Here is a 13,588-nt window from a genome sequence, read left to right as displayed (position 1 = left end):
GTCTCAATGACTCTAAGGTCTAGCCGATGTCACGGTAGATAGGCAGGTACAAAAATATCTGGGGAGGGCAAAAGCACGCACTGGACACTGTTAGTTGGATGGCATTGTAACTGAATTTTCTGTTGTCACAAATTAACGTTTTATCTTCAAGAATTACCCAACTGTTTTACAGTGTAGAAGTGACTGGTTGGACCTCAGTCCCAGAATCTAGCAGACAGAAGAGCACAGAATTTAAGGACAGCCCACATACCCCATACAGAAGTGAGCTCAATCCTTAGCTCTGGCAAATGTGCACAAACATGTAAGGGGCTGGAAAATGCTCATTCTGCAGGTTTTTCTGAATCCTGTCTCACAAGGGCTGTTAGTGCAACTAACTGACAGACTTCCGTCAGAGATGTAGATTTTGTTTGCTGTTGTTTTGTGCTACATCATACTCTCAGCAAACCCTGACCCAGTATGAAACGCAGAGTTTCATTGAATATGATAGTACAACAGATAGGTATATTACAAATGAGATTTTGTTGCTGTGGCTGAGATGTCCTCCAGTACCTGTATAATCTTAATGCAGAAAACCCAATAGAAAGGGAATGCATAACTTTCTAAATCACTTGCAAGGGTTTTTGCAGTCAGATTGTCACCATAATGCTTAGAATTGAGAGTTCAGTATTTTTAATCATTTAATTTTCCTCCTCTTGTGCTTTTATAGTGTGTCCTTGTGACGGAAATCCAAGGATCGGGAGTTTGTGTCCTTACAGAAGTCCCGCAGCAGAACCGCACTTCAGGAGAGCAAGTTCTGGGCATACAAGGTAATGTTAAATTCCTGACGTAATTCGGTTGAGCTGTCTCAGGGGATGAACTGGGCTAGCACAAAGTGAAACATTTCTTCCCTAGTTAGCATGTGAGGGAATGTTTGTTTATACCCTGAGCTTTGATCAGATTTTGAAAAACAGATCAGTAGCTTAATTTCAAATAAAAAATGAGAAACGTTTAGGTAAAGTTAATTCTTACTCCTTAGTTATTGTTTTAAGTGATGATAACAAACAACCTTCTGTTTCAACATTTTTGGCAATGTCACAGAGCCAAAATATCCAAAATCTGTATTTTCCTTGAAGTTTATGAACATGTGATGTCTTGGGTACGCATGATGTAAATAAACTCATTGTGTCCATATTGCAATATCTAACTTCTATTCCAAGGTCATTTTTCTGAGTATGTTTTTCAAAAGATTATATGTGCAAATGGCTTTGGCCCCAGGATTAGCAGTTTTAAAATTTTTTTTCACAAACCTCTACGAAATTATGGCAACAGCGATAAAAACTCTGGGCAGAAGGCAGAATGAATGGAAACAATCCCTGACTGAAAAACGCTGAACGTTCCTTCAGTCCGTCCAGCCTCTCACAGTTACATTCCCATCCCCACCAGATCAGAGCTCCTCGCAGTCGGTAAGTATTCAGCTGCACAGGCGACTGAGACACACAGAGTTATTCATTTACAGAGGGAAAGTTCAGAGCCAGGCAGGAAACAACTGCGTGGAGACCCAGCGTTCCGTATGGAGAAATGGCAAATTCCGGAGTTAAACTGCAGGAGGCTAATAATTCCTGGGCAGAGCGGTGGGAAAAGACCTTAACAGTGTCAGATAGATCTTCATAGGACGTGTTGGGGGGGGGGGCTGTGTCCTTTTTTTTTTTTAAACAAAAGGGATTTGTAGGAGAGTAAATGTGCAGCAGTCCTCTATACCTCTTCTAATTGTGCTTTCTAGACAATAGGTCAGAATGGCCCACGTTCAGGAAAGGTCTCCCATTAATGTGGCCGCTAATTTCATTACAAGAAATGGTTCTTTTTAGAAATGTAGGTGTTTGAAGGCTTTTTTAAAAAAAAAAAAAAAAAATCACAGTTTGAATTGCAAAAGGAGCAAAATCATTTGGATCACCTGTATTCAAAGAAGATCCCAAGGCTTGTAGACCATGATGGCTGTGCCGGCTTTGGCAATATGAGAATGAAAACCAAAGCCAGCTGAAATGAAAACCCCATTTCTGAATCAAGTTAGAGTTTAACGTGAATAAACCCCAAGTCCATACCACAGAGCTTTGCTGGAATTTGGGGGAAAGGAAGTAAGGGAACAGGAGAGCTAATTTGTAGTCTTCAAATTCTTGCTAGGGAATAAAAACATTCAATTAAGAAACAAGTTCATATTGCTCTATGAAGCCTTTTGTAAGGGTTTTGAAGTTCTCCTAGTAATGCAGAACAAATTTTGTTTTGTACCTCATCCTGCCTCGCTCAGTCTGTGCCCGCAGAATGCCCCAGGCTCCTGGGTCTGGCCACGTCGACAGTTTTTCTGATCCTGTGGGCTGTATCTTTCTTGCAGTGTTTCACACCTGCTGATGCTTCCCTCTGCCTTATACATCTTCAAGATCTCACTAATCCTTTGCCAATGTCCAAAGATCATCAGAGGAAGAAGGGGATTGTAGTTTCCCCCTGGATGTGACGGGTCCCCTTACTGCTTTCAGCTAAAAAGTCTGCAGGAGGTGAGGAGGCAATAGGTGCACGAAATGTCACTGAGTTCAGAAGCTTTACAGAAATAATTAGTGCTGGAAATTGCAAATACTAAATTAGCCTCATTTAATGTGCTAATAGCTAGGCTGTGCCCCTGTACTCTGCCCGGGGCAGAAGGTGGAGTTCAGCTCTTCTGTCCTGAGTGGGCAGAGAGCAGGACCTGCCTCCAGCCGCTCCCCCCTGCGCAGCGAAGGCTGCTCCGCCATAAGCCCTCTCTGCCCCTCTCAGCGCCTGTACGTCTTGGCCTCGGGTCTCAGCGGGGTTTGAGGGGAGGAATGCTGATGACGGAGTAAAACCAAACTGTGCATTCAGTGCCAGTTTTATTGTTCAAGGTGAGTGAGGAACTCCGAGTCAGACCGAGTAGTTTTCTCTCACCTCTTGGTAGCGCTGAGCTTGACGTTAGTACAACAGAAGGATAAATGGGGCAGAAGCCTGGGTTTGACTGGCATTTGAAAAAAGTGTCTTTCAAAAAATCCACACAATTTTACACTAAACCTTCACAGAAAAATTTACTTGATGATATAATATTCAGTTGTGGCTTAAAAATACAGTAAAATTCGAGAGTCCTGAAAATCAGAAGGCTATGCCTAATAGCTGTGCTTTGTCAAACAAAGTCAGTGTCAGCATGGCAGCGATTAACGCTGACGGAGCCCTCTAAGGTACACGGACGATGTTAGGGGCAGGGGCTGCCACGGCACGAGCGGCGCAGCGGCTGGCGCAGTTCCAGGCAGCCCTCCAAGAGGGACACGGTTACACTGGTGGGGCTCTGCCGCCACGGGCTTGTCTTCACACGGCAGAACTTGCTCTTCGCCAACTTTGTCTTGCGTCACACTTTTTAAGTCACCAGGCTGCTGGCATTGGCAAGTGGTGGTTTGGGGGAAAAATGAAATGCTAATGATGGTGTATGCGTGCGGGCTGCTGTGCGGCTCGCCGGGAGGAAACGCTGGTCTGGGACCAAGGCAAGGACTGACAGAAAGTAAGCGTGGAAGTAAGATGTAGCTCAGTAAGTGAGAACAAAGAGCCACAGGTTTTACAGGTACATTCTTAAGCAACAAATGCATTACCTAAGGTCCTGCAATGTGCAGACAGTTTAAGTCCTGTTGTAACCTTTACGTGTCCTTAGAGAGAGTCCCCAGCGTGCAGACGCAGTTACCTACCAGAGCACTTACTGTGCCTGACACTGGAACGGAACCTAAACCCCACGCCCCATACCAGCAGGGAAATGAATTAAAACTGCCGATAACGCTTACACCCGTTCCATACGTGGGCTGTGCAGTGGCGTCACAGCTGTTTAAGTCGCAATCACAAGATGAAATCAATGCTGTAGCTACAGCTGCAGAAATTCCAGAAATTCCTGCTCTGGGTTGCCTGCAATGCAAATCAGGGTGTCAGCCCAGGAGAACCAGTGCTAGTGCTGATCTCTCTCTCTCTGCTTCTGCCCAAAATAAGCGCTTGCTTTTCTTGAAAGAAAGCGTGTTTTACCCTAAATTTATCACAAAAGACTGGAAAATTGGATGATATAAACTGGCATTGCTCCACGGGTGTCAACAAGCATTTAATTTCTGGGGTAATTTCTGCGTTACTTGGCATGCAGAACTGCTCCTTTGTGACGGGCAATAGGGCACGTGGATACTAACGCATATGCAGTAAGACATATCGTTACCTAGCAATTAAACTACAATATTGTACTGTATTATCTTAATAGTTGAAGCCGGTCTGCTGGCACTTGCACTGAATGCCTTTCTGAACGTGTGTTACCTACCTGGAGGTAAAACTCTGCTTTTCAAAGGTACCATTGTTTGTGCCTTTCCAAAATTCTGGCAAAACGTATTTGACAGTAAACTCTGCAGTCGGGGCCTTGCCATGGTGCTTTTAGATCTCCACATGTTTCGCTTATTTTCAAGTCCAATGCATATGCTCTAGTTTAATTGAAGAAAAAACAGATTTTTTTTTCATCTGCCATCTCTTTATCACTAGCTCTTGGTGAATGACTAGAGAATTTATGAGACGCAGATGCAGCCCTCAGCTCCGGTGATGAGATTATATATAGTGTAGTGCAAAACCTACAGCCTGGCTGCAAATGCCATGCAGTTGTTACAGTCATGTGCCATTTTTCTGAAGGAGTCTGTAATACAAACTCCTCTTGGATTTCTAGCACATCACTGGGCTTATAAATATTTCTGAGGTTAAAAATAAGACGAACAGCTCTGTCTAGTGGCAATTTCAATAACTACATCAGGTCATTCCTAACAGAATTCAGCCCATATGTGTTGAATCAAGGGAGTTTAAAAATAGCTGCCTGGTTTGCTTTTACACATGGCAAACGCTCCAAGTACTTCTGGAGAGACATTGGATAAACATGTGAGGCCATACTCTGCCATGCGTTTTCTCCTAGCTCTTTTATGAGATTTGCTGCCTTTGTTTAATTTTCACCAAAAGCAATAAAAATCCCTGACGCTCTGCCATTCCTAAAGCTGTGGTTGTAATCCGTAAGGCCCTGCACTTTCCCTCCCCCCCCAAAGTGTCGGGTGCTGGATGTTCAAAACCCATCTCGCACTCACAAGGTGGTCATACTGCGCTGGAAGCCCTCTGCGTTGGTGCAGCCTTCCAGTCCCTGCAGGGGCTCCAGGAAAGCTGGAGAGGGGCTGGTGCCAAGGGCAGGGAGTGACAGGCCAAGGGGAACGGCCTGAAGCTGCAGGAGGGGAGATGGAGATGGGATGGGAGGCAGAAATCCTTCCCTGTGAGGGTGCTGAGGCCCTGGCACAGGGTGCCCAGAGAAGCTGTGGCTGCCCCTGGCTCCCTGGCAGTGTTCAAGGCCAGGTTGGATGGGGCTTTGGGCAACCTGGGCTAGTGGAGGGTGTCCCTGCCCATGGCAGGGGTGGCACTGGATGGGCTGGGAGGTCCCTGCCCACCCAAACCAGGCTGGGGTTCTAGAATTCTGCAATCTCTGAGCTGTTTGTTTTACACAGTGAGTAAATACACACATCTAAGGCTTCTGTGTGTCCTTCACGATAGCCCTTTGGATAGCTTGCTACAATCTGAAGGAAATTCAAAAACACTGTAAAAATTGTAAATCACTTCACAGCTCCAAAATGTCACAAAAAGATGGTGTTTTCCCCTGAAATACCAAAATTATTTCTAAAAATGTTCTTCAAAGAATTTAATTTAACCTCATGATTTTGGCATCGTATGATGTATGAAAGGGGAACAAACCCAGGCAAATCAGCTGGTGGCTATTCTGTTAACAACTTTGGGGTTTCTATCTCAAAGGATTCTTCCATAACTTCATAACAGGTTAAGGAGACACATCCACAGATACTCCTGCTTGTCGTCTGTGCTAAATCCCTGTTCTGGTTCAGAACAGGGGTCCTGTGGGGGAAAAAAAGGCTAAGTGCAAGCTAGTTCAAGTGAACCTTTGCAGAGACATTTGAAGCTGCCAGAGAACTCAGATCATGCCTGTGGCAACTTCAAATAGCAAGAAAAGCAAAAATTCCTTTTCTGTAGCATGCTCGTAGAATATTCTCAGGTTTTCTGTAGCATGCAAAGCCATCTTTTCTACAGTGTGGATTTAGATTGTGCCCGTGTCTCAATTTTCAATAAATGTAGATTGTGTCTCAATTTTCACAGTGGTACGTTGCAATAAACCACTTTCAGAGCCCTGCAAGCTTTAGATAAAAGGTATTTTCATGAATAGGTTCTTACATACAGGTTTGGAAAACAATGATCTTGTACAGTAAGGTCAGTCTTTCAAAGCATCATCTCTGTTAATAAGAAGTTAAATGTGAGAGGTGATTTTTTTTTTCTTCTTCTAGTGATCCATGCGTTCACACGGATGAAATGATACTGGTATAAATGGGCCTAGACAAACAGAACTCATTCCTCAGTTGAAAGTACTTCTACTGATACAAGCGCCTTCAAGCCATTAGGTTGCAGAAGTTTTCCCTGAGCTTTATACTCCATGAAATATTCCAGCATAGTCAAAGCAGAGAAACCTCTGAGGGTGGGCAAAGGACTGCATCTGAATGGCGGCCTCTTCCACTCGTGCCTCTGGTGTTCTCTGTCGGGGGTTCTGCCCGCGGTGTCACAGGGTGTGCTCGTCTTCTCTGGTGACCTGATAATAGCCAGGCTAATTCCAGCACGGTTAGGTAATGCCTCGTGACGGGCAGGGTGATGGTGACAACCCGCTCCGTCCGTCCAGAGTTAGCACCTCGGGTTTTGTAAAGGCGTAAGTGGCTGGCGTTCCGCTTGAGAGAAGGTGAAAGGGGACAGCAAATGCTTCCTTTATTTGCAGATGACATGGGTATCCCAGCGTTTTTGGATGCAAAGGCTATTAGCTTGAGTATTTTGAGGATCAGTTACAGAAATGTGCTGGACCCAGCAGGGGGTTAAAATCCATCTGGGCTCTAACAGAGACGACTTGGACGGCGGCGTGTAGCAGTCAGCGTAGGTGCTACCTCTGGGTAGAGCATAGTGGGCAGACACTCCTTGCACTTGGTCCTCAGCAGTTCCCAGGTGCTGCGGTGTTATCTCTGGTCCCTAGGGTTTAGCAGCCTGACACCCACCTACTCGGTCTTGCTTTTCTTGCTCTGTCACACGGAGTTGCGTGCTCATCAAGATGAGAGGTCTGGAAACCCAGAGCCAGCCCACCTGCCCTCCTCCACACCCACCCACCCCTTCTTATCTGCTTCAGTTCATTCTCAGAGAGTGATTCAAATCGACTCGTACTTAAGATGTTGATAGTAAAAAAGTACCTTTCTATCAAAAGGGAAAATGGGTGCGAAGGGGGAAGTTAGTGAAGTTGTTGGAATGATAATTGATTTGTAGGTTTGCGTTGTGCATGTGCACATGCATCTGTGCCTAGTGCTGCCTGGATCTGAGTCTACAACTGCCTGTATTAATGGTGGCAAATCAAAATAAGCAAGCACAAATAATAAAGAGATTGCATAAAGCATTTTATGCATAAAGCATAAAATAATCAGCATGCTGACCTTGTCCAGTGACTTCAGTTCACAGGAGGATCAAAGGTCAGAGCCTAAAAGATGGTCAATGAGCTCACTAGAAGTCACCGTAGATTTTAGATGAACTGCACGCCCAAGAATGGAGCAGACAGCTCGGCTGCGCGGCAGTGAGAGGTTAGAGCTACCGAGCAGATGCTGCATAGATTGTAAAACAGGTGGCATAATCCTTTTATATTTAAAACTCTCTTGAAACGAGGGCTCTGCTTTTTCTAGGCAGGCAAGGCTTTATTTCTTAATCGTGGCAAGCAGGTAGAGAGAGAAATAAACTGCTGAAAGAGTCATGTGCAGCAGAAGTTTAATGCGAAGTCTAAACTTGCATGTTTGTCTGAAATCTCCAATGAAGCCAACAGAATTTTATAAAAGGAATGCATTCTTGTTAAATCTGTCTCCTCCCTTGCAACACCTCCACTCAGCAACATAGCCTGCAGCCTTGACTCGCTTTTTGCATAAGCAAAGACTGAAGATAGAAACGATAATAGAAACCTGCAGTTTGCAAATTGCCCTGCCCAGAAAGAATTCCAGACTTTGATTCAACTGCTTTCTCTGGACTATTGCTTTATCTCAGGTCTCTGCAAGTGCTTTCACTGTGTGCCGCATCACTTCGGGTTGCTGCCTTTCTCCATCATGTATCAGATTAAATCTGGCAAATTAGGTTTTACAGTTATTTTTGTCCAACATTTTAAAGCTGCAAGTCCTGGATCATGTCTCCTTTTTCTCATTCTCCCCTTGTGCTGGATTTTCTTTCTTATATCTCCTTTTATAAGTTGTGACTCATTTCGCTCTCTTTGTGTGCTCCCATGCGGCACCTCCCATGATGTCTGCCTGCCAATTCCTTGCAATCCCCACGTCTCCTCTGCACTCACTGTGTTTCTTGGCCACCTGCCAACTCTCAGGCTTTAAACTTCAGTATTTCTAGGATCTGCTCTCTTGAGATTTTTTGTTTTTATTTCTTTCCTCTCCTTTTTTAATATCTCTAACCATTTCTCCTCTGGCCCTGCGTTGAACTCTCTAGGGACAAGGAACATAGGCACGGGGTTTTTGCAACCTGACTTGGAGCACATCGGATTCAGAAGGGTGGTACAGAGATTTGTTTAAATCTGCTCCTGGAGGCTTTATTCAAAGTGCAAGGGTCACTCAGCTGCCTCTTCAAAGAGTAAGGTCTGTAAGTAACCCAAAATTCAAAGTTTTAATATGCTCCAATGAGCGATATATGTTAAACACTTCCATTTGTTGACAAACTTTGGGAAGGCAAGAGATGACAGGCAGCATCATTCTGGCAGTTTTATTTTGTTCTTCCTATTTGCTATAAAGGGCGTTTCCCACAAACACTCATGTACAACCCAACGAGAGAAGCTAATTTACAGGGGAGAAGAAATTCTGGGATTTTTTTCTATGCCAGCACTTCAATAAGTACTGCAAATGTGAAACAAGTACGACAATTAAAATGTTCACATCTGCACCTTTTTACTAATGGCTCTTCTGTTTACAGACACATTTCTAAGCCTTCCCTTAAGCTCGCTGCTGTTTGAAATTCTGTGGCTGTTTTTTGTGGTTTCACGTCGTACCAATGGCTTTTTTATAGTACAAAAAATGTGTATGTCGATAATATATAAAACAAGCTGGCATATTTTAAGATTAAATGGTCACAGTCACTCACTCATACTCTTCTTTTCCTTTGTCTTTATTTTATCTCCGTGGGAAACAGAGGCACAGAAAGAGATTAAGACTGTGGATCTAGAAATACATACGTGCTTGCAGAAGAACTTGCCAGTCTATAACTGCTCTAATCTGCAGGAGAAGTCTGCATCAGACTTAGTAGCTGGATGAACATTTGTTGCAGGCTTGGTTTTTAACCTGTAATATTAAGGTGGTAATTTCTCGTGTCATATTTCCCAATTATAACTAACAAAGTAATTGCATACTGACATAGACAAATAGAGAGGAAAACTCTTGACTCATCCTTAAGGTAGAATATTGTGTTTTTCATTAATCTGTTTATACGTTTGCAGAAATAGGCCATATGGACATTCATTAATGAATGTTCTTTGCAAATTTAACCCCTTCTTTCTCCATGCAATAAGTCAGTCTTCTGCAAAGTATTCGCAGGATTGGAATAAATATGTGCTGGACTAAAAAATTGTTTAAGTCAATGAGAAGCTCTATGTGTTCACAATAATTTGAACTAAGTTGTATTCATATACAATATAGATACATTTATAATCAGATCTTTCTGCCTGTGGGGTTTTTGCATAATAATTTTGATCATATTGATCACTCATGATATATGACTGATCACGTAAGTCAGACACTACTATTTTTTGTAACTTGATTAGGTATTTATAACCACTTTTGTAGTAACGTTACCCTCATCAAATTGCCTGGGTAAGGATATCTACAGATATATCTATATACACATACATGTCAGTATGTATATATTTAAACCCACAAATTCCATTCTACGTACATGGTTTCTGTGTAGGCAGAAAACCGCAGTTCGCAGCCATCACTCCAGAGCTGTTGTTTCTGGAACAGGCAGAGTGGTGGTTAGCTGTTGCACACTTAGCTCCTCCGATAGCCAATGCACACTGCATTTTAAACACGCCCTCCGCCATTCTTGCTGGAGCAGGCATCCTTCATGCAGCACTCGGTGTCCTTTGCCAAGCTGAAACCTGACCAACCGTTCAAGGCGGTGCTGGGCAAACGATGCCCAGTGAGCTCTGCCCACAGCCCAGGGCACGGGCTGGGCAACCGGCCGCCGTGGGAGTCCACGGCCCTGTCTGATCCCCCGTGCGCGTGTGCCAAGTGCCACGGTTCACGCGGGCTCACCAACACTTTACCAGCTAATGCCAGCCAGGAGGTTGATTTATCTTTGCCTTATATAAACCAGAACTGCAGTGATAAACTGTGCGGATTTCTCTGTTACAGCCTCTTGAATACTCTCTTTGTGACCGAGCGGGTTTATAAATAACTGTTTTCTGTTTACTGTCATGAGTTGCAATTGACAGCGGTGGGACCCTGGTAAATGATGTTATGTTTCTCATTAATGCCAGATGTGTTCATCACAGCTAAAAGACTGCAGTGAACGCCAAAGGAATTGTGCCTTAGGTGGAGTCTGAAATGTAAATCTCAGGGTACTGTTCGCCAGTGATTCATGTAAACTGCCTCTCATTTGTTTGCTCCTTAAATTCTTCTATTAAAGATACCCTAATCTGTAAGTATAACTGTCACTTAACAATGCTTATACTTAAAGCACTCTGCTAAGGATCACTGCGCTTTGCAGCAGCCGTAGGGAACGGAGCAAGCAGGAATGTCAGCCTAGGACCAAACGCTGACTTCTGCTGCAGGAGAAATCTGAAGGCGCGATAGATTTTGTATGAGGGTTTGCCTGTGTACGATTTTCAAGGAGAATCAGTAACAGGGCACCAGAATGTGTAGTGATGGTTGATAACTGCTGCAATTTGCAAAGAGAGGATCAGAAAACCGACGGTGCCCTCATGTCTGCTCAGCGGTAGGCATTCACCCAGAGACCGTCGGCAGGAATGCAGGAGGACGGCTGTGGTAGATAAGGAGTGCGCAGTGGGGGCATCTCAGGAGTCAAAGGCAGTGGGAGAAAAAACAGTGTCTGGAGCTCAGGGTCAGTTGGTACGTTTGCAAATAATACACGTGTTGCTCGTTTGGTTCTGTTTAACCTAGTTTATCTCTTACAGACCATTTTTTTGCAAGTGATTTAATTGCTGGTCGAATCAATGCTTGTAACTGCATATCAATCACTGTTTACAGCGTTGTTTGCAGTTTTCTGCCTCAAATATCTAGCATTAATTCTGGAGCAATATGATTGGCAAGGGAACATGTATATAGTATTCTGATCTGCAAATGAAAATAACTGTTAAGTAATATGTCCAATAGCGATTATCACACTAGATGTCTTAGCTGCAGCTCTGTTTTATGTGGGCAGAATTTAAATGGGATTGGGTCAGCAGTAATTTAGCCTGATTAAGAATGTGGGTTTGGACTCTTTGATGGACTCATTGCTGAGCTGTATGCAGATCTGAAAAGAACAGAGTCAGGGAACTTGTGTGGATGTAAATGAGAACCAACCCTAATCCAGAACTCTTTTCTTTGAGCATCTGCTGCTTCTTTTATAAGTGCAAGGGAAAGGGACAGGTAAGGAAATACAGATGCATGATTGTGTGGTCTGTGAATTAATTGCATTCATAGATTTATAACCTCGCCCTATGGAGAGAAGTGAATAGAAGTGTGTACAGGGTAAGCTGCTATGTGGACAAATTTCATAATACTGTGCGTTAATTTTTTCAGGAGAGGATTTTTTCAGAAATTCAGATTGCTGGCTTAGCTCCGTTCTCAGGCAAGGGTACAAATCTTGCTACTCACCTAATGAGAACAAAGTTAGGCTAACGATGACAAGTTTAGAAAGTTCTAGACCTAGATGTATTTTGCCTAACAGAAAAGAGAAGTTGTCTCCCTTTCATAAAAGCGGTAGTGTAGATAATTTTGCGTACGGTCCTGGCACTTGGCCTTTGTTGCCAAGAGGCATCAGACGCAGGTTTGCCCGGGTGCTGCCTCCAGGTCTTTTCCTCATTTACTGCAGAACACGGACCTTCACAGTGTCCTGCCAGCCCGGCCGGGAGAGCACCGGCCCCGGTACGGGACCCCTCTCTGGGAAAGCCTCGCAAGGGGGTGACCTGCCTCGGCCCAGGCTGTCTCCTCTAGGTTTACATCAGACTGTAACACTGGGAGCTGCGAGTGAGGAAGACAAGGATTACGCTTCTCTGACAAACTGGCAAAGAAAAGCCATAGATTTGTCTCCAGTTTTCCCGTACTTCATCATCTGTCTCCAGGTGAAACCAGTCAGTTGTGGGAAAACCTCCGTGAATTCAGCTTAGGCAGCTTTTGGAAGTGGATGAAAAATGCTATTAGGAATGAGTCCTGAGTTTCAAGGGAGGCTTGGGGAGAAAGGTTCATAGAATCATAGAATCATGGAATGGTTTGGGGTGGAAGGGACCTCAAAGATACCATCCATTTCTAATCCAATAGTTTAACCGGGGTAACTTTTTTTGCTGACTTTTATCCTTTCAAGGTCAGGGAAATCTAGCTTTTTCTTCATCATTTGCTTCTCACATTTCTACTGCTGCTTGGTTCTTTTTTTGGACTAAAATAAGGTGAACAAAGAGTGAATCTACTTCTTCTGTTGCTACTAGGTGAAGCAATAGCTAAGGTCAAACACTTTCACTCTTTTTCCCCTTCAGAGTTTTAGTCATACTACATTTTCAGCTGGAGGCTTGTAAAGGTTAGTTGGAAACAACCTTATCAGTCTAGGAATGTTAGTCATGAACTTCTTTAGCTCTTTATCTAACATGACAGTTCAAGTGCAGAAGAAACAAAGGGTTAGTAGGCCTTGGATTTTTATGTCACAGATGCTACAATGTCTATTACTGTAGCATACAGCATGACGGATCCTTGAGCAGATGGCTAACTATAAGCTCATCATTTCTTTGTACATCAAAACTAAGCTGGAGTTGAGTATGTTTAGGCACTAACGAGTTGGGTGCTGACGAGGGACAGGTGCTGCTGGCTGGACACTGCGCGAGTGTCCTGGAGCAAAGCAGAGAATCTTTTCCCTTTTCCCTTTCTAGCAAGGAAAGGGCAACAGTGAAACCATTCTCTGATGCTACTCCAGCGTGATTTCTGATGCAGCTCCGTAAGCCTTTCTGATTTTTCCATGAGGTGAAGGAGACACCAGGCTCCTGAGCCTGCGCTCAGCTCTTCCGCTGTCCGTCCACACGTTTAGAGAACAAACCGGCTCCGTGCGGAGCAGATGTGCTGTACAGCTTGCCCACATCCACCCCCCAGTGAAAAGTACTCTTGGCTGCGTTCAGTTACATCTTTGCCTGGAGACGGGTGAGCCATTGTCCACCAGCAGGAAGCAGGTTAGAGGACATCCGTATCGTAAAGGTTCCTGGCAGAAGTCTGGTATTCTAGCTCAGGTCCTGGGTGGG

The 13,588-nt window shown here is 44.1% G+C and overlaps 1 protein-coding gene across 1 annotated transcript in view; it reads left to right on the top strand.

Annotated features, from left to right (window-relative positions):
* Positions 1-710: 710 nt before the first annotated feature.
* ARHGEF26 (Rho guanine nucleotide exchange factor 26) overlaps positions 711-13,588 on the top strand; it is an 88,087-nt gene continuing 75,209 nt past the window's right edge. Inside the window, exon 1 of the mRNA XM_075761715.1 lies at positions 711-806. The gene's annotated coding sequence lies outside the window, so the exon portion shown is untranslated. The remainder of the gene's footprint in view (positions 807-13,588) is intronic.

Source organism: Balearica regulorum, chromosome 9, assembly GCF_011004875.1.
Source record: "Balearica regulorum gibbericeps isolate bBalReg1 chromosome 9, bBalReg1.pri, whole genome shotgun sequence".
NCBI lineage: Eukaryota > Metazoa > Chordata > Aves > Gruiformes > Gruidae > Balearica > Balearica regulorum.
The sequence above is the reverse complement of the archived record's forward strand: the minus strand, read 5'-3'. Positions and strand labels throughout refer to the sequence as shown.